Source organism: Cryptomeria japonica, chromosome 3 (genome assembly GCF_030272615.1).
Source record: "Cryptomeria japonica chromosome 3, Sugi_1.0, whole genome shotgun sequence".
In the NCBI taxonomy this organism is placed as follows: domain Eukaryota; kingdom Viridiplantae; phylum Streptophyta; class Pinopsida; order Cupressales; family Cupressaceae; genus Cryptomeria; species Cryptomeria japonica.
In genome coordinates, this window is record NC_081407.1 from 682755677 (window position 1) to 682780750 (window position 25074).

The window sequence follows — 25074 nt, forward strand, 5'->3', positions numbered from 1 at the left end:
TTGTTTCTGATTTGTAGTTTAGATATCCAATTCTTGCTTCTTCTGATTTTTGTTACATTGTGAAAAAACTTAGTATTTTTATCCCCCATCTTGAGCCAATTCTCCCTTGATTTTTGCTTCCAAAAGATTTCTTCCTTGGAGAAGAAATCCTTGTAATCCAATAGGAGGGATCTTTCCTTCTGAAAAGATTCTTGATCCATGCCCACCTTGATAATCCTGTCATTTAGGGCTTCTAATTGCTCTTCTATGTGTCTTTTTGTTGAGAAGATGTTTTTGAAGTGCTGGGAATTCCACTGAAGCAGTTTCTGTTTGATTGATTTTAGTTTTGCAATGAAAAAGAAGAGTTTTGAGCCCTCAAAGGACTCTTCCTTTCACCATTTTTCTATCAATATCAAAAAATTTGGCTCTTTCATCCACATATTTTCGAATCTGAAGGGGGTCCTGGTTGATCCCTGGGTGCCTTTTAAAGTGAGCAGAATGGGATAGTGGTCCGAGGCTGAGCAAGAGAGAACGTTGCAAAGTGGGGTGAAGGAAAAGATAGAAAGATCCCCTTGCCAGAAGAATCTGTCTATTTTTTTTGCTATATTACTAAAGCCTTTCCTCCTGTTAGTCCATGTGTAAGAGTCTCCTGAATCTATTTCCAAGAGGCCATTCCTCTCAATCCAACTATTAAAATCCTGTTGAGCACTCCCTAGGCGAGTGATACCCCCCCCCCCCCCCCCCCGCCCTCTTATCTGATGCATTCCTGATAGCGTTAAAGTCACCCCCAATGAAGACTTGTTCCTCAAATAAGGTGGTCAATACTCCATCCAAAGAAGACCATGTCTATCTCTTTTTGGAAGGGGCCACAGGGCCGTATACATTGATTATGAAGAAAGAAGTGTTCGATTGCAGGTGAGTGATTTTAACAAGCATCTAGTCCTTATTAGATGCAATACCTTCAGCTTTAATTTGAGAGGGCTTCCAAATTATCATTAGTCCTCCTGAGGAACCTTCTAATGCTACTATAGTCTCCAAAGAAGATTGAAATGAGGAGCTTATCCCATTCCCAAAGGCAACCACAAGCTTCTCTTCCAGTTTAGTTTCTTGTAGTAGGATTATGTCTGCACTAACCAAAAGAATCTGTCTTTTGATCACTCTCTGCTTGTTAGGGGCATTGAGACCCCTAACACTCCAAGATAGGATTTTCATTGTTGTTCAGGAAGGGGATTTCCCTTCCCTACTTTCCAAAGATCCAATAGTTTGGATTGATTTTCCGCCATTCCATCTAGGGATCTGACCTCTATGAAAGATTTTCTACCCTTCTTGGGAGGGGATGAGCCAAAATCCGGCTTTTCCAGGCCCTCCTGATTCTGATGAATCCCTAGCTTTCTTTTCTCCTTGATCTGTGAGTAGAGCATTGCCAAGGGGGTGTCTAAAATTGCCTCCTGATCCTCCTCTCCTAACATGGCGTTCTGCAGAAGGTTCTGAGCATCTTGGTCCAAAGGCAAATCTAGGCCGTTTGATTCAAAGGGCGGGGATGAAAGGGAGGGGAAAGGGGTTTCCGAAGATAGGTTGAGAAGGGGCTTGTGGTGAAGACAGTCCGAGAAGGGGGAAATTTCTCCTTATGAAAGGGAAAAGTCTACATTGGCCTCGAAGTCTGCTTTAAGATCCTCTTCTATAACCTCCTACTCAAGCAATACTTTCGCAGGGTGAATATTTTTGGATTTTGCAAATTTAGCTGTGCGAGAAGATCCCCTTAACTTATTGGACCTGAAGTTGCTTTTCCTTCTTGAGGCTTTAGGTGGAGGTTGGGAAAAGATTTTAAAAGCCCCTCTACTCAAAGCTGGTGTTTTTTTTTTTGCCTGAATAGACTCCTAACAGCCTTTTGGGAATGAGGTTTGGCAATCGGGGATAAGATGAGATGAGGGCCAGAGCCCGGGGAGGGGGGGCAAGCCAAAGGAACAGGGCTTTGGAGTGGGGAAACCTGACCTGCAAGTTTGGTTCTCAAACTCGGACCAGTGGAGGGGGAGAGGAGGACAAGGGGATCCAGAGCCACTAAACAAACCAGGGGAGGAGAAGAGACAATACCTGATGACTGGCAAGAGGACTTTGAAAGGGCTTGGACCAATATCTCAACTTCTGATTCCAGTGCAGTGTCCAGCTCCAAGGTTCTCTTTTGAGGAATTGGGCTCACGAATTGGTCTGAGTGCTGAAGAGGGAGATTGATGACTCCAATAGACGCCGCCAAAGAGCTATTATTTACTATTTGGTTTCTCAATATGCATTTGCCAGGAGCTACTTTACCCAATCTAGTCACTTTTTGCTTCCATCTTCCTAACTCCGAGATGATCTCGAGCTCGCTGTAGAAACCTTTGGACAAGTCGATCTCCACATAAATATTTTCCACGTCCCCGCTCTGACCTTCAAAGAAGTCTGCTTCAATCCCTACCAGAAATCCAAGGGCATCCCCTATCTTAAGGAGTGATTATGGGCACCAGTATTCAGAAGGAAGGCCTACTAGGGATAACCAAACAGGAGTTTTCTTGAATCTGTGCTGAGCCAGGTCGAACCCTGGTTTCCAATCTAGGAAATGGAATGTGGAGCCCTGGCAGAACAAGGGACTACCCTTTGTGATTGTTTGCTTTAGTGTCGCATCCACACATTCTATAAACAAGAAGTCATTCTACATTTGTCTCACTGCTATGAGGTCTGGAAAGGATGATTTCCACCACTCCACAATATCTTTGCTTGTCCCACCAGTGCCACACCATTTCGCAAAGAAAGCATTATCCTTGAAGCAGACAAGCGAAGTGTTTAGAGATTTCGAGGGAAGCACAAAGAGTTTGCTACCCATTGGTTTCCTTGACCATTTCTGGTCCTTGTTCACAAATCCCTGTTGGTTGGGCCCTGAGGGGAAAGGGTTTTGAGATTTCGAGGGGAGTGCAAAGAGATTGCTTCCCATTTTCCTTGGCCATTTCCGATCCTTGCTCATAAATCCCCGATGGTTGGGCCCTGAGGGGAAACCATTTCTTGAATCCTTGGCTCGCAGATCTCTGTTAGGTGGACTTGAAGTGCTCCAAACCTTGTTAGGCCATCCTGTTATTAAAGAAGGGCAGTTTTGTGGTCTTCGACGCCTAGGTTGTGTCTTGGAGTACAGAGATTGTTTAGGAGTAATAGAACTTTTCTTATGAGTTGCAATGGGAATGCGGTTTGATCCTGTCGCAACCATTTTTGCCCAGGAGTCCAAGTTTTGAAATTCCTCAGTGACATTTTGCCGAGGATACCTAGAACAACAGTTATCTGGGCTCTGAGACAACTTTTGATTTTGATACCCCAATCAATTGTGCTGTTGGAGGGGAATAAGTCCATAAGAAGTCCGACCCTGGTTTCTGATCTAGCCCTGGTTTCTCAGAGGACCATTTCCACGAGAGGGCCAACCCTGGTTTCTCAGTGCTCCAGCCATCGAGATCCTTCTTTCAAGAAGAATTTTTACCATAGATTTCTCATGTCTTATTTTGCTGAGTACATTGTTATTTAGCTTCCAACTTGTTGAGCCTTTTTTCCTATTTTAAACTCAGATTAAACTCTGTGTAAATGGAATGCTACTATCTCCCTAACTAAAAAAAAATGGCCAAGAAAACATTGGCCATGAAGAATCAAAAAAGGTATTGTAGCCTAGCCAAATTTCTCCACAAAATCAAAAGTTCCAACTCTTAAAATGGCTCATGCACAGATAAAAGAACAAATCCCAAAGGTAATTATGCCTTAACTAGATGCACATTTCAGATCCTTTCTTGATCAAACTTGTGAAACGACATAAAAAAGAAGAGAGAAATTTATATCATATTTATTCTAAAGCTATTTGAGCCATATGAAAACAATCATATTTATATCATATTTATTCTAAAGTTTTTAAGGTCCAAGATGTATTTGTTTATGGGACCTCCACACTAAAGTTTGAGGTGACTCTTCCTGCATTTAGGTCACATGACTATTAGTCCAGCAGTAAGGTTGGTTGGCCTATAAAAAGCCTGCAAATTCCATTATTTCCATGTACAAGGCCCCAACACCTACAAGGGAATGAAGTAGGGTTTCTTTAAGCCCACCGTCCAACATGTATATTGGTCCACCCACATGCCTGCCTGCACCTAGACAAGCATATCCCAGGTATAATCCCCCAAGTAATTAAGCAATCCATAGAAATGGGGGCATTCTCGACATGGAGCAGGAAAGAAACATCCCTTCCAGTCCCAAAACTAGGGAAAAATAAAATAGGGGCATTACCCAAAAGGGAATCACATAGGGTATGCCATGGCATGCCTTGACTGTCATAGGGGTAGCAGCACATCTCCTACATAATGTTTCATCAGTCACTGAAAAGAACACAGTGTGTTTTAAAGCTTGAAGAAACACTCATCAGAGAAAAGATGCTTATAAACTTTTGTGCTGCATAAATCCAAAAACTTTTGAAACTAAATAATTAATATTTCTATATATAGATTTACCATTGAGAAAGCTACTCTGGCAACACATTAACTGCCAAGTACTGAATTTCTGCCACAGACCAATCAACAAGCAACAACAATTCATTCCATGGGCAACCAAAGTTTATTGTATAACAAGTTCGTGTGATGAATAATAGAATTTACCGCTATTTGCTAATCGACAATTTAACACAGACTGTTGACAGAACTCAAAATCTGTAAATTTTCAGACCATCCACCCCAACCATTCAATTATAAAATTCATAAAGCTAGGCAATACATAGGAAAACCGCAATCAACATCTGTTGGCTAGATTAGCCAACAAATGAACTCCCATCAAAAATTTGTCTTTCTATGGGCGTTTGTCTTTGATCTACTCCTTTGCATAGTAGAAATACACTTGTTGGTTCTTAGTGCAAACCTAATCCTTGAGAATTGTATTCCATGGGTTAAGGATGGACCCTAATGCGCCATGGTATTTGAACTCATCTTTGCTCTTGGTTATCAACACTCGATACTTCAGAATATGAGCATAAGAGATTAGTAATAAGTGAAGTTGAGAAATTGTGGACCATAGCGATTTTAGAAATACAAACAATTATGTTGGCCATGGGATGAATAGAAAAAAAAAAAAAAAAAACTACAATGAAAATGGTTTTCAACATTTACATAGGATTATCCATCAAGGAATATAGAGAAATAAGATTCAGGAATAGAGATAGTGTGACAGGGTGATGGTATCTACACCTTGGTAACATGTTCAAGAGAATATATTTGGATGGTGATAATAACACTTTACATAGTGTGATATGGTGATGGTATCTACATCTTGGTAACGAATTCGGGAGAACATATTTAGACAATGATAATAACACTTTACATAGTGTGACATGGTGATGATATCTACACTTTGGTAACATGTTTAGGAGAGTATATTTGGACAGTGATAACAACACTTTACATGGATTAAAAAATAGGAGATTTGAGGTGGTGATCGATGTACTACACAAAATCAATTTCTTTGGCATAAAAAAAACTATAGATCACTAAAATACAAGATACTTTAGACACGTTAATTATGAGTGATAACTTAGCATGTTTCATAGTGTGTGATAACATACTTGCTAATAGGATATTGCTACCATGTTTTTGTGTGTGGCTTGAGGCCACCAAAATAGTGTATGATATTATACATATATATATATATACATACATATACATATATATATATATATGGTTTGAGATTGTCATTATCCTCCTCTCCTTAGGCGGCTTTGTCAAAGCTACAATGTGTGTGTAATGTGAAAACTTTTGTGAGCTACGAACTATTGTTTTTTTTAATGATTTATTTTCTTGAATATTATATCAAAAGTGTGAATTTAAAATTTGTGTGCTATTTAGTTATTTGAACTTTACAATCATCCCCTTTTCCTCAAGGACTTATTTAGTTTTACAATTCAAATCTTGATATGTTGCTTTTTTTTTCTTTATTGTATTTCTTTCATGAGACTTTGATTGGGTTTTTTATTTATCTTGTTATTATAGTTTGTTTGAGGTGTTATTGATGTTTGCAAACTGTTGGCATGTATGACTTGTAATGTGACATGTAAAATTATCATATCCAATAGGGATTAGATGGCCTATGAAATTTTATTGGGGATGGAGACTACAAATGGGATTGGTATAAGTCAATAATAATCCATTTCCCTCTAGTTATATATGGTTCTTTGTGCACACTCTTTTTGGAGGCCAACCCCCTAACATAAACAAAGGAAGATAATAGAAAATGTATCTAAGGGTCCTCAAAAAGGAGCACAACACCATCTTTCCTAACGATTGAGGGGCTCTATTGTATTTATGGTATTTGACTCTCTTTGGATATATGGACATTTAGTTACATGGTTACTCAAGAAGAGTGGACAGTCTGAATGAGCTTTTTGAAGAGGCGTGATATGGCAAGCTACAAAATCTATAATGTTGTGATTTTATGATTATTTAGTGTTATATGATACCATCCTCCTTGTAAATCTCATTGTGTTTGTAACTATTTTCAAATGGATGTGATGTAGACTAATTGTAAATCAAGTTATAAAGTCTTGTGAATCAATTTATAGAGCCTTGTAACAAATAGAATGAAATTAGATGTTTTTGGAATGTGACATAATATGAGCTTGAAGGTTGAAAAGGTACGCTTACGTAAATCTAAACTATGAATGGTAGTTGTAAAAGAAATTGAATTGGATGATAAAGGTATTGATGTGACTCTAGTTCATATATATGATGTTTGTTAATCTAGAAGTTATGCGATTAGTATTTACACACTTGTATTCATGTTTTAATGGATCAATGTATCATGTGTATGATTATTTCTTCAATTGTGTGGTAATTTAGATATTATAGAAATTTTCTTATTTTATATTTTATGGTTTAAGGATTTAAAATTCTCATTAAATTAGCAAGTCAAAATTGTTGCATTCACATATTTTTGCATAATCCCATGAGGGGATTATGCTTACAAATCCCTAGTAACTTCCAAGAGGAAATTTAATTTAAGGGGAGTAGAATGTAAGATCCAACCTTACGAGTAATAGTTACAATCATTTTTGTTAATTAATAGCTTCCATTATCATTGATTAGTCAATTCAAACCTATGAAACATATATATTTATCTTGATTGGAACCTTATGATGTGCATTGCATGAAGTGTTACATGTGATGTGTTATGAATCATATGGGTATAATGTAAATCATGTTGTGAATTTAATCAATGCCTTGGTGTATGAGCTCAATTGTAAAAGTAGTTAATGATCATTGTTACTACTCTAATACTTCCTTAATGTGATAGTAAAGGGGCAATATCTTAATCATGTAACGATGTAAATTTAGGACATGTTATAGCTCCTATTTGTAACCTTGTTATGTATACTAATAATAAAACATTTGTAGGTTTTGTAATAAGCATTATTTTAGATTTGGATGCATATGGTGTCACTATATTACACAAGTTGGTGTCATTAAGGCTCGCTACATTTGTCATAAAGAAATATTAATTTATGATCATTATTATTCTTATAATGATTGCTTATTTGTATGATGGCGTTTAGAAAGAGAAGTATCTTTTCGTTTGTTACTTAATATCATTGAATAGGCCATTATTACATTATTCCCATCTGAACATTGAAAAGTTGACCTTGTATTAACATTTGACATGTTGTCTTGAAGAACATTCCTTTAATTTATCAAGTTCGTATTTCATATGTTACCTTCTTTGCAATTGTGTTGATAACACCTCTAGAATTACAATCCTAGGGTTGCTACATTGATTAGCATAATTTGTTCATTATAACTTTGAAGATCAGACATGATCACCAATTAGTGCACAATTGATGTACTTATGAATTTCTCATTTTGATTACTTATATCATGGTGAACTGACAAATTCAATATATTATTATATATATTGAGAGAATCCTTAGGTCCCTAGTCATCATGCTCTGTGTTGTCTATTTAGTTATTGTCAAAAAAAATTAAGATTTCTTTGAGTGTCTCATGTAGATTGTGCAAGTATAATCTATATACAAATGGCCAAAACCAATTTTCGTAAGTGAAAAATAAGAGATTAATATGAATTGATCATTTTTGTGACCTCCAAGGAGAGATTTATACGAATTGATCATTTTTTGTGACCTCCAACCCAAGTCCTTGGATTAAAAAAGGATGTGGTTAGTGGATTATTTGGAGAAATGTTGGGAAAGAAAGCTACTTTTTTCTTAAGCTATCTAGTTTTGAGGAAAAGAAAAAGAAAAGGAAAGAGGAACAAAGGATGATTCCTCGTAGCTTCTTCATCTCAAGAGAAGAGTCCATATTAAAGTCCTTTGGGGGCGTGCATTCTAGTGTACTAATTTTTATCATTAATTTTGTGAATATCTGTAAATTCTTGAGAGTTGCCTTAGAATGCTATGGTGTTTTGGATTTATGTATTTTTATTTTATTAAAATAGGTCTTTAATTGAGTAGTGACCAAATCATGGGACAAATGTCATTTTTTTCAAGTGTATACAAATTCGATTTTATGTACCATGCTCATGAAAATCCCTATTTGGGTCCTTGTTAATTCTCCCAACTTGGTAGTATAGTGAAAGCTTTGTCTCCCAACTTGGGAGAATAGTGAGAGCTTCCATAACTTGATAACCCGGTAAGGTTCGATGTAGGCCACCCTTCTATTCACTATTAGACTAGCGAGACTGCAAAATTTTGGAGGCAGGTTCAAATCACAAACTCTATAAATGCCCTGGGGTCTTAAATCTAAAGATACATTGCTAAATGGGAATCTAAATAATTCACTCTTGCTCATTTTAAAATAAAAGAGTGGACACATGAAGTTAAGATTTAGAAATACTAAAGTTCTGAAACATTCAAACTAGGGGAAAGGACCCAGTAGTTATGCACCCTAACTTCGCACTTCTCAAAATCCTACTGATAAATTGCAAATCACTTCTGGTTTTTTACAGCAGCGTATTTGGCAAGTCCCCTGCTTATAACTAAGGTTTCAGGGCCACCATCATCAAATATGATGCCACATCAGCATGCTTTTTGCCAAGGTGTCCAAAACAGCCCCAAAAAAAGTGAGACCAATAGGCATGCAAAAGAGACCCCAATAGTTGTGCAGCTGACATGGCATCACCTGATTGGTTACTTTTTACAATATTAGTACATTTCTTAACAACTATTGGTACATTTCCTAACAAATGTTGGTACATTTCCTAACAAAAATTGGTATTTTTTGTTTCAAACAATAGATTTTATTTGTTCAATTTTTGGAACAAAAGGTATCAACCACCCTCACAACAATTGATACATGCTCAACTACTGGGTCCTTTCCCCTAAACCTCCTCCTCCTCCATTGAAGATCTTGCAAATTTTTGTTAATAGGTTTTGTTGCTTGCCTGCAAACTGGGGTCCTTAACACTTTGATAAATCTGCACATGTATAAACATCCTTGGAAAATGAACCTAACCTACGAATCTATTAAGTACTCCAAGATAAATGCCAGTGTGTAAAACTAAAAATATATTCCCTTTAAACATAATAATTAAATTTCGAAGGGTGAAGTGATTTACAAATTAGGGGAAAATAAAGAAAACGTAATCACAAAGATTACTTGGCGACCAGGGCTGCTAAAAAATATCAGACATCTATATTCAAAAAGCTCACTTCCCCGGTCAAACATCACAGAGACATCTCAAAGACTTGCCAAAGATATCTCCTACTGTTAACCGCATTTCAATTTTGCTGAAGATTTTCCATAATAAGTAATTATGGCAACCTTCAGAAGATATGTAATCTAGTAACTGAATATTTACAATTATTTGAACTTCGATGTGTTGAAAAACATGGTAAAGCTTTTTAAGCCTGTAGAAACCCCACTGTGCTTTCTCCTGCAAATCATATAGTTGCTGTACATATGGAGTGCATCTTTAGTGCTACCTTGAAACCCTCGTTGCTTATTAATCTATACAAATTTGGTTTGCCACACTCTCATTGTGTAACTTCCAAGAAATTGCCCATGATGTTTCTCTTGCTATCCAACATACCCAAGAAAACTGAAATGCAAAACATAAGACAATAGGTAATAAGCTAATGTTAGGAAACCAGCCTATTCAACCATGTCAATCAAAATTTGAACGCATATATAAACACAAAGATAGCTACATTAGAATAATTTTCTAATACACTGAATAAGATTCAAAAATCGCTTTTTTGTTGAAATTTTTCGGTAGGCACCAAAATTTTGTGTCATCCAAAAGCCCACAAAATGCTAAAATCTTTCGTACAAAGAATCCATATAATGTTGGGCGTTAGCATATTGAACAGACAAGCATTCTGTGTGAGTGCAAGTATGGTAGTCTTAACGTGAAAAACGTGCAGTTAATCTGAATAATCATGACCTGTCGCATTTGTATGCCATTTCCCCATGTTTTCTAAAACTGGTTTTGATATATATATATAGAGGGAGAGAGAGAGGGAGTCTCATTTTTACACTTTACATATGACACAAAAGAAAACAGATAAAGGGTGACTCACATTTTTGGTATAGGATCAGGGTAATGTATCTATACCCATCTTTGGTATAGGATCAGGCTGACTCGCATTTATTTTTATATTTTTTTGGTGCATACACAACCCAAAAAAAGCAGTGCTAATGTACCCAATTCTCATTTCATTCCCACTACTGTCACTTAGCAGTTTATAATTAATAATGTTTGTTCTCTTTTATACACACTATTTGAGATGAAATAAGTTCTCTTCTTTGTTTCGAAAAATTGGCATATTTGTTTCGAAAATCGGCATATTTTTAGCTTCCAATTTGTTAGGCTGCCGAGGAATTAAATTCCGTGTAAATAGAATGTTACTGTGGTTGCAACACAATCTACTCAATTAAAAAAATTCACCGAAGAGAACATTGACCATGAAAAACCAAAAGAAGTGTTAGTCCTCACCAAACTTTCCACAAAATCAAAGTTCCAACTCTTAAAACCAGCTCACACAGAGACAAAAGAACAAACCCCAAAGGTAACTATGCCTTAACTAGATGCGCATTCAAGATCCTAACTTGATCAGCACTGTGAAACGACAAAAGAAAAAGAGAAATTTGATGGTAAATAACATGTTTATTCTGAAACTATTTCAGTCAAATGAAAACAATCACCTTGCAATACAGTTCCCACAATTGGAAGGTTTACAAATCCCTAATAAACAAGTTGCTTAAATGAATGAAGCTACCCTTTCATGGATAACTATGCCTTAACTAGATGCGCATTCAAGATCCTAACTTGATCAGCACTGTGAAACGACAAAAGAAAAAGAGAAATTTGATAGTAAATAACATGTTTATTCTGAAACTATTTCAGTCAAATGAAAACAATCACCTTGCAATACAGTTCCCACAATTGGAAGGTTTACAAATCCCTAATAAACAAGTTGCTTAAATGAATGAAGCTACCCTTTCATGGAACCTTGGCATAACGAACAAAAGAGCGAATCCTTCCAGCTGGATAAAGTGAAACTATTGGGATTTTACTGTTTGACGGTTGGTATGACTCTTGTGAAAACCATTGGGATTTTACTGTTTGACAGTTGGTATGACTCTTGTGAACCACCACTCATGTAACATGGGTCAATGAGTTTGACTCAAAAACTACGCAGTTGAATCTTAATAGCAATATCATAATTTGACTTGTGGAAAATGCCTCCTACTTTATCAATTGATGAGCTAAAAGGGCTCTATAATGAATGGTTCAGAAGGCAAAACACTTGCTGCAGGTTTTGCAAATGTGGTAGTAAGCTACGTGAGCTTAACCTTGGGGTAAACTCCATGGTTAAGCATGTTTGAGTTGGAGAAGTACTAGGATGGATGACATTTCAAGAAGGTCCAATGCTTCACTTCTGTGAACATCACCTATATGCAATGAGTGCTAAGTTTACTATTCATTCTCATGAGAGATGGGTTCTTGCGAACCACTGCTCATGAAACATGGGTCAATGAGTTTGACTCAAAAACTACACGGTTGAATCCTGGTAGCAATATCATAATTATACTTGTTATGGAAAATACCTCCTACTTATCAATGACTCTTCATATAATTTATTTTGGGTTACGTAGACCCAGTGGCCATGGGTCCACTAGTGAAGGTGCTCGACTCATACCGAAGTCTGATTTGGTCCATGAGCAATGGGACAACACTAGAAAGGGTTAATGCTGGATTTTCAGGTCCAAGATGCATTTTGTGATGTCCCCTACTAAAAGGCTGTCAGTTTACCAATAATTAACACACATCATTAAATATTATTATGCCTTAAACTAAGCATTTGAAATTAGTGAACAACTAACTCTTCATAATCCTTATTACTTCCCTAACCTTAATGGAGGATGGGGAAATTATTGTGCTGGGGTGCTTGGAAACCAATCTACAAGCAGGCTCCCTCAAGGTTTCCGGAACACCTCTCCATACCCCATCTTGGGACTTACCCGTCTTGTGAGGAATTACTCCACCTCTCCCTACACAAACCAACCTATCCTCACTAAGGCATTAGTGGAAGATCAAGGACTAAACCGTTTAATATATTGGCCTTTCAAGTATTACGAATGCATAAGAAATTAAATATAAACCCAATTTCCTTATTATTACCAATGCAAATTATTGACATGTTCCCTAATATGCATTTATAAATATAGTGTCTCAAATTATAGATTATTGTTCTTTGTTACTAATAATCCATATCATATAATTACAAATAGTCACTTAGCAATAAGTGAGATACATCATACCAAACTGCTGCAACAGGCAGTAATGATCAATCTTCCTCTTGATGTAGATTTCCCCATATTTTCCTTCTGATCTGATTCGATGTTGATGTCACCGGATGCTTTTGATTCCTTTCCTTTATATCTCTCAATGGGAGGGAGGGGTCACACCTCTTCATCATGTATGCCCTTTGGCAAGAGACACACCCTTTCACCATTAGCACCCTTTGAAAGAGTGCAAATTTTCATTATTTCTGCCCTTTGAAAGGGACACAAACTTTCACAATCAGATCTACACTTCTTATTTAAATCAGATCTGCACTTCTGATTCCCGAATTATCCCCCCTCAAATGAGGTTCTCTTCTCCCTTTTATATCTCATGTTTGAGAGTGTCACAACTTTTCATTTCATGTCTTTTGACCATTGATTAACTTAATTAAATTTTAATTATATTCTTTCATATTTTAGTTTAATTTTTAATATTTTAATTTTATTATTAAATTCTATTTCAAAGTGGGGACATTACACATTTGTTTATGGGACCCTCACACTAAAGGATGAGGTGACTCTTCCAGCATTTAGGTTGAGAGCAGTAAAGTTGCTTGGCTTATAAAAAAAGCCTCCAAGTTGCATTATTGTCATGTACAAGGGCCCAACACCTGCAAGGAAATGAGGTAGGGTTCTTTAAAGCCGCCCACTGTCCACTGTGTATATTGATCCCCCACATACCTGACTGTGCTTAGACAAGCATAACCCAAGGACACGTCCCCCAAGTAATTAAGCTATCCTTAGAATGGCAGCATTCTGAACTTGGGGAAGGAAAGAAAAATCCCTTTCTATTCCAAAAATCAGGGGGAAAAAATAACAGGGCCATCACCCAAAAGTGAATCACATAGGGGATGCCCTGCCGTCCCTTGATCATATCCCAGGGGTGAAAGGATATCCACCACATCCTGCTTCATCAGTCATTAAAAAGAATACAGTGTGTTTTGAAGCTTGGAGAAACACTCATCAGAGAAAAGATGCTTTGAAACTTTTGTGTGGCATGAATGATAAATCAAAAAGCTTTAAAAACCGAATAATTGATATTTCTGCATACATGTTTAGCATTGAAAAAGCTGCTCTGGCAGCGCATAACTGCCAAGTACTGAATTCTGCTACAGACCAATCAGCAAGAAAGAACAGTTCATTCCATGGAAAAACAAAAGTTTTTGTATAAAAGAGCCATGTAATGAATAATAGAATTAAACACAGTTTGCTAATTGGCACTTTAACACAGACTGTTTAGAGCATTATTTTCAAAATCTGTAGATTTGTCAGAACATCCATCCCAATCATTCATTTATAAAATTCATAAAGCTACAGAAATACACAGGAAAACCACAATCAATATCTGTTGGCTAGATTAGCCAGAAGATACTAGCAGGTATAGATCATTGCTGGAAAATGCGATGCAATATAAAGAGCTAAAAATGTGATCTAACCCACCTAAAAATACTCAGAATCTGAAAACAATGCTTTTCAGACAACAGGTTGATGTAATAAAGAAAGAATTTTATCACATTCAGCCCATCAGCACAGATTAGCGACAGCATTACTAATCATAAAACTTAAGATCTGTAGATTTATCAGAACTTACATGCCGTTCAATTGTAAAGGTAGAAAAAAAATACAGGAAAAGCACCCTCAGATTATGCTGCTGACTACATTAACCACAACATACTGGTCGGTTCAGAAAATTTGCCGGAAACTAGGATGCAACATTAAAACCCAAAAGAGCGGTCTAACCCACCTAAAATACTCAGTATGGGAAAAAAACGGTACTTACATACAACAGGTTCCAGTAGTAACAGTTAGCCAAATGGCTCAGATTGGTGACATCATTATTCATCATAAAATTCAAAATTTGTAGATTTATCAAAATTTTCACACCAATTATTCAATTATAAAGCACAGTTAAAAAATTCAAATAGTAAGAACCCAGCACAGTAAAAAAATTCAGCAGTGCAAAAGTCAACCACTCTCAAAAACAATATTGAACCTATCTAAGAAGTCAACCATTCTTCAAAACAATATTGAACCTGTCTTACTTTATCGTTAAGCATGTGCAGATATAAATAGGCACATTGAAAGCAGTTTTACACACTACATGAAGTCATGCTAAAGATAAAAATGGATGCTTTAAAACATGGGTGAAAATAGAAAATACCCACCAACAACAAAGAAAAAAACCCATCTAGACTATTAAACATAGAAAGGATACGAAACTTATCCAACACAAACTCAGAGAAACACTCACTTAGATTAAGGGGTGCAAATACCCAACCCCCCTGAGCTGATCTCACGAAACCCTCAGAATAAATCTCATTATTGATGTCTTGTTGAACAACCCTGCAACCCAAAGAAAAGCATGAAGGAATTCAGTGGCAATTAAAATGTTCATTGTGCCATTATTTCAGTTGAACAAAACCGATACCCCCACAACACTGTCCACTCAGAATTACAAGATAAACAAACCCCTGTAAACAAGCACTTTGATAGACAAAGCTACCACACGCTGAGACCTTGGCACTTAAAAGGGTAGAGCAAACCCTCTTTCGAGGTAGATAAAATAGGCTGAAGCCCTCTTGCTCGTTAAAATGGGACCGTTCAGCTTTTATTCCTTCTAAGATTATGGTGAGTCTTCCCACAATTACTTAGAATAAGTCAGATTAATTGACTCTAGCCTCACTAGCGAAGCTGCTTACTTCATAAAATTCCCTCTAGGATTATAACCTTGCCATGTAAAGGTACAAGTCCAGCGTGATATACTTGAATGCGCCTTAAATATGCTCTAGAGATACCCTAGTCTTCTCTGTAACATCGCATATCACTTAGATAGAAACATTGGAACTTCTCTATCAGACACGCCGAAACATTGCATCCGTGGTGTGTATCCCGGCAACTTTAGCATATTGATCTCCAGTCTAGATTTAAAACCCGTCTCACAAGAAAGGTGGATTACCCTTTGAGTCCTAAGCCTCACCAGCTAAAAATCAAACTCAAATTCACCAATTAATTTCTACAAGCTCCAATTTTGAACATATGTCAAATTACCATCCCAAATCCAAAAGTCGTTTACTTCTTTGTTTCTCTCCACCATCCTAACGTTAGTGCCAAAAGCACAACTGCTAGCAGTAGCTAAATCTAAAGTGTCTCAGAATTGTCCCTTGTGTTAATCCCAATTAGATTGATCCATAACATAGAATCGTTAGATTCTGCCAAAGCAGAGTATTATTTGTAACAGGTTGAAAACTTGTACAGCAACTTGGAAGTTGCATTCCTCACTATAAAGACATTATCCAGTTTGTGCGAGTAAAAGCCTGTGAAAATTTTCAAACATAACCTATAAATGAAGTCTTACACTGACAAGAATCAAAATTCTTCATAATCCAATTCAAAACAATTAGTTCACGTATCAGAAGCACTAAATCAATGAAATTTTCTTGTGGGTATTGAAATTTTTAAGGAACACAAAAAGAATCTTATATGGAACAATTGTACGACAAATTGCAATTTGCATTCCCCTGTACCATTATGATGACAGTATACAACTTGTGACATTAAAAGACTTTGATAAGGTTTAAGACAAACCCTAAACCCTTAACAGCTCAAGAATTAATTGCAGCAAGCCCTTCAGCCTACAAAACAGTTAGACAATTCACATAGCCCGTAAATTAGGACTAACACAGGCAAGAATAAAAATTCATGATGACCCAATTCAAAGCAATAAATCATGGATTCAGAAGAACAAATGCAGTGAAATTTTCTTGTGGGTATTCAAAAAATTTTAAGAATAATGAAATTTTACAAGAAGATTTTGAAGACATGTTGTGGGCAACATTAACTATTAGAAACTAAGTGTAGGTTAAAGAACTGACCTTAGATTACGGTACAGTGCCCTCTTGCGCACAGAATTGAAGAAAAAATTGGCTCCGTGAAGAAAAACCACAATCCCTGCACAACCCAGTAGAAGTAGCTCCAACATTTTCTTGATGGGATCCCAAAAAGAATTTGACTCGTAACATACCGGAAAGGAACATCACATGGTGCTTATATAGCAGAGGAGGTCCCATCTTTGTCGGTCGGTTGATCTTGGCGTTAGGTATGTCGGAAAGGATAGTGAACGCTAAAATGTGACCCTTTTTACTTTTAGATGTGTAAGTAGGTAACAAGCCAATCAAACTGAAAAGGACGTCTTCACTTTGCGGTTGGTAAGTCATTTACCTTGTGGAATTGTGGTTCAGATCTACATTTCCAACTCGGAGAGAATTGGAGTTTAAGTCATTTTGTCAATAATTACTACCTAGCAATTGAATCCATAAGGATTAGTGGCAATTAGATCTATAGGTTTAATTAGCATTAATAAGAACTTATTAGAGTGGGGAAATTTGGTAGAATATATTTTATTAATGTGAAAAAGAGGTATGTATGGATCATTTGTAAGATGTCGATTAAGGTTAAAAACTTTTATCATAAAATATTAGAAGAATAATCAGAATTGAATTCTATGTATAAACAAATTTGATGTATATAGAAAAACAATAGTAGTGTGATATTTTATATTTACGTTTGACAAGTTCAATTAGTATCATAAATTATTAAGTGTGTTCCATATTTTCTCATATTAACCCACGTCTGAAATGGTGCTTTCAAGTGAAAGTTGTGCACTAATTTACTATGGATGTAAATTAATTAAAAATTAAAATAGGAACTAGATCCTTTATTTCCTAAAAACACTTAGACTATGCCTTCATCTCTATTCTCATGTCTATCCAATCATTGTGACATTGTACCCAATATTAGCCTCAAATTCTTGCAAGGTGGTATCTTATCTTTTTTATATCCCTATAAGAATTCTCACCACTAATATTGAATACACCTCCTTATTCATAAGAGAGATGTGATGCTAATATTGTATACCACATATTTGCTTGTAAGAGAGAGGTGTCCATTGATATGGTACAAGTTATCATTCAAACAAGGATGTAAGAAGTCTTCCCAAAGTCCCTTAGTGTACGAGATATGCCTTAAGGGATGGTGGACATTATGCCTAGTACATGTAGATATATTTTAAGAGCATCTCAAATTTTTCCATGAGAGAACATGCCAACAAAGTTAGGTGAAAGTCTTCTTGTCACACTCCAGGTTTAAATTTGATTGTCATATAATCATATTTATGTATTTTGTCATAAAATACAAACAAAAATTTAAGAAGATTATATTACATGAAAGGGAACATTTTTCTAGTACCATAAAAAAATTATAAAGGGTTATAGTTGTAATAGAAAATAAGTAGCAATGAAATAAATTATATCTCTATAAATGATTTACTTGTGAATAACTATTAAGAAATACTTTATTTGATAGAAAAACTAATTGATAACCTAATTATTTTTCTATAGTGAACAATATATTAAGGCACTGGCTATGCAGCGGACAAAATGGCCCGCGCATGCCATGCCTTCTCCATGGATGCCCCCCATGCCATGACCGCACCACCTTCCCTCATGCTGCGCAAACGTACATCCACTGCGGGAACTGCCAATGACTATCCAATCATACCGTACACGACCACCACGATCGAACCTGACAGCGGACAAAATGGTAGAGGGTCTGTATTTATCTACTTGCTGAGTGATTATAACTTACTTTTTCCTTTTTCACCAGCGTGCCTGACAATAACTTAACTTTTTCCTTTTTCACCAGCGTGCCTGACAGCAGTTGCAAGTGTTATTATTAATATGCCTGACAATAATCGATGAAAGCACTGGCTCTTGGGAAGACAAACGGATGTAGTGGTCTTTTCACGTCTTTTCACTTTTAAAAGAAGTTGCACGGTCCTGTCTGTATTACGTATCATCAATTGATATGTCTGATAAAATGGTCAAGTAGTTTTTTCACATTAAAAGAAGTGGCAGAGTTTAGCCCATACGAAACAGCAGGGTAAATTGATTTGTCAGATAAAATAGTGAAGTGTCTTTTCATTTTAAAAAGAAATAGCACAATCCAAACTATGTGAAGTAGCAAGGTCAGATTAAAAAACAAGATCGCGTATCCTATATGAGATGGACGAGCTCGTTTTGTTCATCAGTGGCTCTTTCTCTCCCTGGCACCCCAATAACCAAACAGTAAATTTGACTATATCTCTCTCTGCTTGCACCCCAATAACTAATGGCACTGATCTTTACCAATCATCGTGATAAATGCATTGGGAATCTTCTCTTGTAGTACAACAATCTGTCAGTGGGAAATATAATGGATCATTCAAATCATCTTGCCTGGTTTGGTTGATAGTGTAATGAGATAATACAGCGAGTAAATATCTGAAGGCAGTGTCTGGCAAATTGATACGACATCATTTATGATAAAGAAAGAATGACATAAGACAGCGACAATATATCTAAAGTCATCATTACTAAAAATTTATGGATATGAATATTGAATATTTTATGGATGCGTCGAGCAACAAAAGAAAAATACACCACAAAACTGTGGATCCATTGCAATAATCATAGAGGAAATAAGCCACCAACCAAGTACGCTGGAGGAAAGAGATAGCGATAAATTAAATACGTCATCCAAAGAAAATTGTATAAATTAAATAAAATATTAATCAAGTTGTTCCAGTAAAGAGGTGGAAATGAATATTCGAAGTATAAATTAAGTAAAATTGAATACGATTAGAAAAAGAAGTAGTTAGGAATATTTATGGATGTTGTTTTCAATATTGAATATTGATGAATAAAATCATTTATAAAGTATCTTGTTGGTAAGAAAGAAATAAAAATGAAGTGAATTTGAATAGGGCAAGGGAAAGAGGTAGGTAAGAAATATTTATGGATGTTGTTTTCAATATTGAATATCAATAAATAAGATCATTTATAAAGTAGTTGTCTGGAAGAAAGAAGTAAAAATTAAGTAAAATTGAATACAGTGAGGGAAAGAGGTAGGCATAAATATTTATGGATGTTGTTCTCAAAATTGAATACCAACAAATAAGATCATTTATAAAGTACGTGTTTGTAAGAATGAAGTAAAAATTAAGTAAAATTGAATACAGCGAGGGAAAGAGGTAGGCAGGAATATTTATGAATGTTGTTGTCAATATTCAATATCAATAAATAAGATCTTTTATAATATACGGTATTTGTAAGAAAGAAGAAAAAGTTAAGTAAAATTGAATACAGTGATGGAAAGAGGTAGGTAGGTATATTTATGGATGTTGTTTTCAATATTGAACATCAATAAATAAGATCATTTATAAAGTATTGGAAAGAAAGTTGTAAAAATTAAATAAAATTGAATAAAGTGGAGGGAAGAGGTAGGCATGAATATTTATGGATGTTGTTTACAACATTGAATATTAATAAGTAAGATCATTTATAAAGTATTGGAAAAAAAATTTGTAAAAATTAAGTGCAAACTTGTCTCAGGACATGATCAGCGGAGTATCATTAATGAGGAGGTAGCATTTATGGTGATAGGGCTAAAGTTATCGCCAGTTTTAGTAGGGGACCAATCCAACCCCATAGTATCTGCAAAGTTTGAATCATTCAAGGAAAGAAACTAAGAGCCAAAATATCAACAATCTCCACATTTTGTTGCATCTCAGGCTGAACATCCACATCCTAATCCCTTTTGGTGGTGGGAATGGCCTTAAATTTCACCATTCTAGCAAGGTTTTTCCTAGTGGGCATTTTATAACCTGAATGAGACACTTCTTCAAAATTAGAGGGAGTAAAAATAAGTTCCACCTATAAATTGGGATCATAGGTTGAACCAATCTCAACAAAAGGGACCCCACCATAGGGGGATAGAGCCTGTGGAAGTCATATATTCTATGGACGAGACCCTAATGGAGAGGGGGTTTACCCTTTACAAAAGATTTAGAAATAGACTGGGACAAAGAGGACATAATCCAAAAAAGGAAATTCATTCGTACCCCATAGAGAAGACGATATAACATGGGGAAAATATGTAGATGGAACCTTCTAAATTCCTATCATCCAAGGTGAAGTACTTCATAAACAATAGAGTCATGTCCTTCCTAATTCTAGGTAGCTCCTCCCTATTATAACCATTTTGAAGCCTAGAAACTCCTTCACTTAGTTTAAAGAATCGATAAAATTCATCCTTGTAATTCCTTTTGGGGTTTTGGGGAAAGGATATGCCATTAGGGGCCAGTCCTGTCGCCTTCACAATAGTCTCTGCCAAAACCATGAAAGTGACATTGCCAATCTTCAAATTACCATTGCCCCCAGCATGAACAAATGCAGTAGAGAGCTTAGGATCATGGCCAATCATCTCCTCAACATAAGTATCCAGATTGACTTTAATTACCTTATCCTAAAGCTCCCCATTATTCCTAAATTTAAATCATTCATCAAGTTCGGTTTGAATCAAATCACCACCCATAGCCACAAAATAGAAAACTAGGTTGAGAAAGTGACAAGCCTGGGGAATATAGTGGTAGGTGGTACCAACAAAATTTAAGTCATGCCACCTTAATTAGCAAGGAAAGGAAAAGTCAATAAGGGCAACTACCAAAGAGAAAACATTGGGATTATTCATCATTAATAGACAAGTCCTTCAAAATCATGGCATGAGTCTCTATCAAGATTTTGTGCAAGTGAATCCAGACTTCAAAATCATTAACATACACACCCAACCCCACCAAATTTTCCGCCACATAGTTTCCTTTCCATCACACATCACAAAACTTGATGTCTTTGAGAGTAGGAAGGATAGAACAACACTTGGTGATGAATGGGTTATATTTCCAATCCAGTTTAGCCACCCCTATGAGCATCATGATTGTATTGCTAGAATCACCTTTGAATAATGATTCATTTAAGCCCCTTGTCCCTGGCGACAATTAACCCATGATAGATAGTTGCCACTTTAGCCATGCTCAAAGTTTGAATTCCAAAATTTTCTACATAGGCAAGGATGAGACTACCACATGAGTCTTTGATTACTCCATCCCCTCCCACCTAACCCAAGTTTCCATGAGATGACCCATCAAAATTCAGCTTCAGCCAACAAGAGTCAGGAGGGGTTCATTTGATAGCATTACAAAAATAAATAGGAGGGATGGTGAAGTCAAAAAGGATATGCTCCATTTTCCATGATATAGCAATCGACTAGTCCATAGGAAGTGAAGGGTGAAAATGTTTCATCTTCACAAAAAAACTATATTCTCCTTAACATTAGAGATAACCCTATTGGTTAGATCTTTGCATTCCCACACCTTCTTTCTCTAAAAGTTATGTTATTATACTCTTTCCATAAACTCCATCTTGTGTGAAAAAGGTTTGCCACCGCAACTCCATAGATAAAGGGTGAGGGGAAGGCAATTACCCACTAAGAAAATTATGCTTGGCAACATTATTCTATACCTAATCAAGGAGAAACATGCCAATATTCTTCTACTTGATATTCGGAGAGAAGGGACAATAGAACAAAACATATTCAATACTCTCCTCTTCATTTTTGCATATCTCACATCTATTTGTCATTTGAAATTCATGCCTCTTGAGGTTATCAACAATTAGAATTCTTCCATAATAGACCATCCACCAAATTTAAGAAAACCTTGGGTTTATTCTTAGTTTTCCATATGTAGTCCCATTTGAAAAAAGGCACTAGAGAAGGAGAGGCAATTTCATAGCCAATTTTAATTGTAAAATGTTCATGTTTTGAGAGTGCCCAAATGAGCACATCCTCATCTTCTTTCCTATAAAATATGACAGTATTAAAGATTTTGAGAAGCCCTTCCACCACACACTTCTTTTGTTGGGTAAATTCATGGGCCTTAAATATCCACTCCAATGGTGAATAATATGGGACCTAGTAATCACTAAGAAGGGTCCCAAGGGTTGTGGACAGATCAACTTCAATCGTTACAAAAATAGGATGAAATTCGAGGGGAATGGAGGAGATCCATGGGCATGGGGGTTTCACTAGCTGGGAAATATCATATCACATGCATTCATATTGGGGGGTTTAATATCCCAAAAATGAGGGTAAAATATATCGCCTATTGGTAAAAATAGGGGGGTTTTTAATACGGGCTATGAAAAAATGCAATATTTGGCACAAATAGGGGGCTTTTAATTTAGCTCGTGTATTGGGAGGGGCTGGAAAAAAGGGATTCTAAGGAAATATTTTTTCAAAATAGGGGGACTCTTTAGTATGCCATGAACATACATGATATAACCTAGGTTCACTAAGTGAAGCCCCTGTGTCCATGGGTCCTTCTAGAACCAAATTTTTCAACCATTCCCAAGTTGCTAGATCAAACCTTTAGAGAGAAGGTAATAGGTCTTGAGAAGATTGTTCTAGATATGAGATACTCTAGGTACAACATTCAAATCTAGGAAGGAGAAAGCTCTTCCATTTAGATACTTATTTGTCATCGCCAAGGTCCACTTCACAACTCTAGATATAAGTCTCCAGTCGATATTCATGAAAAAAAGACTTGAAGATATCATGAATCCAATTCCAAGTGCCTTGAGTTTGGGGACAAAAGTAGAAGAGATTCTTGAGTGCCTCAAAATGCCCACATAGAGACCAATTAGAATTGGTAATGTCGATATGAGAAAGATGAGTCCCAAGGAAGTCCTTGACATGATAAACACAAGGAGTAATAATCAACTTAGGCTCTAGGACTATAGACCAAACACCTCAAAATGCTTTTTGCCACATACCACACAAATAATTCTATTGCTATTGAGAATTAATCCAATCCACCATATGCAAGTGTGGATACAATAAAGAATAACCTTTAAAGTGCCTCTAACCTTGAAAGGGAGTATCTAAAAATATTTGTAACCTTTCCACAAAGGTTTGAGGAAACACACAACTATTTTGTGAATCAATTGCAAAGGGAAGGCATCAATAACCATTTGGTAGGTGACTTGGTTCTATTTGGAAAGTTTGTATTTAAATATTAATGTAGGCCAAGGAATAAAATTATTTGGGGGTAGGTGAATGAAATATGGAAAACCTTTTACTCATTTCAAAAATTTAAGGCATGAGCTCAAGGTAAGAAACCCATTAACCTCTATTGAAAATGGAGAAGAGAAGTCAACCAAATGGAGTATTGGTAAATGGATATACCATTTCACAATTCAAGGGCTTGATAGATTCCCAAGATTTCCAAATACTTTTTAGTAAAAAAGTGTTTTGAATGTGGATGGATTCCCTTATAGTGAGAAGAGTACCCATACCCAAGACTTTCCAAGATTAACAACATTCAGGAGTGTTAGTGATAATGTAATGATGAACAAGAATTTTCTAGGCCTAATTAGCATTGAGTACCCTGATGGTACATTTAGCACACAAGCTATGAAAATAAACCCAAAACCTCCAACTTTATTAGGAAGTAAATAATATTCTAAAATGAAATCCTTGATGACCATTATTGAAGGCTCAAAGAAAAATATCTAAGGAGCTTTTCAACCTTCAAATAAGAAACCTTGAAAGGGACCCAAGATGAGAAATAATAAATATTAGTAGCAGTTAATATCTCAAAACAAATCTAAAATTTTATAGCTAGTGAAAGAGGCTTTGTGATATTTTACTAGAGATCTTTCTCAATTATCACAATCACAACTTGCCAAATCTTAGAAATATTTGCATGGAAAGAAAAAATATTCCCCCAAAAAGGAAGATATCCCCATGTCCAATCCAATTCCAATTGAAATAATTAATTCAAAATAGCTTGGAAAAAAGGATTGTCTATAGTAAGAAAAAAAATTTCATTCAATGTTTGAAATAGATTCTTGACAAAATATCTTTAGGTTTTGTAGATTCTAATATATGTTATCCTCTATCTCACGAGGAGTGAGAAAGGAAACATTAGAAAAATGATCATTAACCAGCCATTTAGGGGAATTTGGAAGACTAATCCCCTTAAACAAAGATTAAAAAATAACTTGAGAAAGTAGGTAGCTAAAATTTTTCAGAGCAAGAACATAAAGAGTTGGAGCGAGAGGGAAAACTTTTTTAATGGACAGAAAGAGTTCAAAAGAAGAAGATGTTTACCAAAGATAGTAATGTAGGAAGAAGCATAGATACAAAGAGCATCTAGACCATTTGAAAGAATTGTGAGACAAATCTAAGGCATAACCAAAATAAAAGATTCACCTAATGCAGTCAAGGCCTTAGCAATATTGTATGAGACATTCAAAATAGTGGTAGGTTGCCATTGTTAATTCCCTCTAAATCACCTACCTTACGTATGAATTTAGTATTGCTA